Genomic DNA, 2,500 nt, shown 5'->3' with positions numbered 1-2,500 from the left:
TTCATATCATTTGGTAGATGTTACTCTAGTATCCTATTTCTCACTCAGCCTCCATTGCGGGACCATATACTGGAGTGGGTTGATGACTCCATGAGAGAGAGAGGGAGGGAGGGGAGGGAGGGAGGGGAGGGAGGGAGGGATGGGAATTGGAGTTATTTGTATATCCAAGGATTTGTCAGGATTGTGTCTGACTTCATGCTTATGTCCTCATGACTGTTCAAGGAGTGCATAAATTGGAATATTTTCAGATTACCTCCTTGTCATTATTAATGAAGGTGAGGAATGTTAGGCAGCACAATGAAAAAGCAGCATAATTTTTCTTATTTGTACTTTTTTATGTACCTTCCACTGGTGCACAGAATTCAACCAACTCTTCCGTAATTGGTGATAATGCAGGGAAGGTCAGCAGTAGTACAAGGCCCCTTTGCAGCAGACAGAGCTACCCTATTTTTGTACGGCCTCCTGTAATATTCTAGGCATTACCCAGTTTCCAAATAGAAAGCTGCTGCTATGTCTGTTATAAGTTTTCAGTTATGTACAAGAAATTTCAATATTCGCAGATTGGTAAAAGTTAGTTTTAGGTGTTATTAAGAACTTAGATTATCCAAGTCATACTTATTAGTTAAATAGTATTTTTTTGTAACTGATGTAAGTCTACTTTTTGTGCTGTTAAAATTTTTATGCTGTCATGGTGCATGAAAAAAAAAAAAAAAAAAAAAAAAAAAGTACAGTTTTGGTGAATATCAGAAAGTTGGAAGTATTATATCAGAAGGAAGTGCACAATATTTTACTCATTTATTTATTTATCATTACTTTTTACTGAAACACAAACACTCCAATGGAAACATTACCCATTAAAATGATCACAAGCATTAATTTCAAAATACTGAAATAATTAAATGTGCATACATCAGTAGAGCACCAAGACTCTCCTTATATGCATTTGCAGTGATGTATCATATCACCAGTGTGTTATTGATTTCATGAGTGGTTTTATAAGAAGCATTAATGGCCACAATCACTTTAGTGTTGTCAAACATATTGTCTTTCAGTATTCTAGAAAAAAAAAACTATATTTTTTATTCAATATGCAGAATAAAATTTATAAGCTAACATTCCAAAGCATTTTGGCAGTATCCAGGACTAATGTTGAATCTGTTCCAGTGTAACAAAAGAGTTTTTTAGATTATTATTGCTTATTGCTTGTTTTTTACTATTTGTTTTTATTTTATTTTTATTTTTTTTTGTAAATACAATTTCTAAGGTAGAGTGAGTCTATGTAGAGGGTAGTGAATTGTTGGGTCAGAGGTCATTTTATTATTTATTAAAAAAATATATATACAAAGTTAATCTTTTCTTATCCTTAATATGTCGCGTATTCCTCATAGGGGACTGTATCTGCCACAAGAATTATATATTTTTTTTATATCATCGGTTTTTGTTCCTGAATTTGTCCATTCTTCCCCGTCTTTCTCCTTTCCTTCTTTCCAATTTGCTCTTTCTTCTCATCTTATGTACTTATTTTTGTACAATACTTCAATAGGCCATCTGCCTTGTAGATACTAATCTCTATTGTTGTTTTTTTGGCTGCCCTGCAATGCACTGTTGCTCTACAGCCTGCTGCCCTCTATGTGCCCAACCTGGTCATGACTGTTCAAATTGCCCTGCACAGTCACGCACATGTGCTAACTGCGGTGGATCCCATGATGTATTTTATAGGGGCTGCCCAGACTACAAGTTTGAGTCTGAGGTAGCAGTTCTCAGATACAAGCTTGGCCTCAGTCCAAGAGGCCAGACAGGAAACACGCTGACGAGGTTTTTCAATTACTCCCAACGCTGGTACCTTCCTTCACTCCACTCCTATCCCCTCGACCCAAGTCATCTCTACACCTTCCTCAGTACCACTTCCCCTGCTCCTCAGTTTCCCACCTCTACTTCCCTTATCTCAGTCAAATTCTTTTTCCATTCATAAATCCAGCTCCTCCAATGTTTCTCCCTTTTTTCTCAGCATATCAATTGCACAGGCAATCCAATGCTCCAGTCCATCTTCTAATCAATCCCTTCCCGCATCTACATCCTCTGCTTCCCAGAAGCCTATCTTCTCTTCATCTCCTCATAAAATATCTTTTGTTTCCCGAACCTCCCCACCTAGATCCCCCCTAAGAAACCCTTGAGGACATTAGAAACTTCCTAAGTAAGACTCCAGAGGAAGTTCCTCTCCCTCACCCATCCCCCAACCCCATTCCGGCTACCTTCAGTGACCGTCGACATCCTTCCTCTTCCTCGTGTATACAATCACACGCATCTTTATTCGCGTTGCATCAGTTGTTTCAGTTCACTTTTCTCCTCTTGGACTTTACTCCCTTTGAAACTTTACTTTCTCAACTTCAACCACCATTCCTTAAAGACGGTGATTTCAACTGTCGCCACACTCCTTGGGCTGACTCTACCACCACTTCCCGAGGCCGTTCCCTAGAGCCGTTTCTTTCTAACACTGACC

The sequence above is a fragment of the Penaeus chinensis genome, chromosome 34 (genome assembly GCF_019202785.1).
Source record: "Penaeus chinensis breed Huanghai No. 1 chromosome 34, ASM1920278v2, whole genome shotgun sequence".
NCBI classification, from domain to species: Eukaryota; Metazoa; Arthropoda; class Malacostraca; order Decapoda; family Penaeidae; genus Penaeus; species Penaeus chinensis.
The sequence above is the reverse complement of the archived record's forward strand: the minus strand, read 5'-3'. Positions refer to the sequence as shown.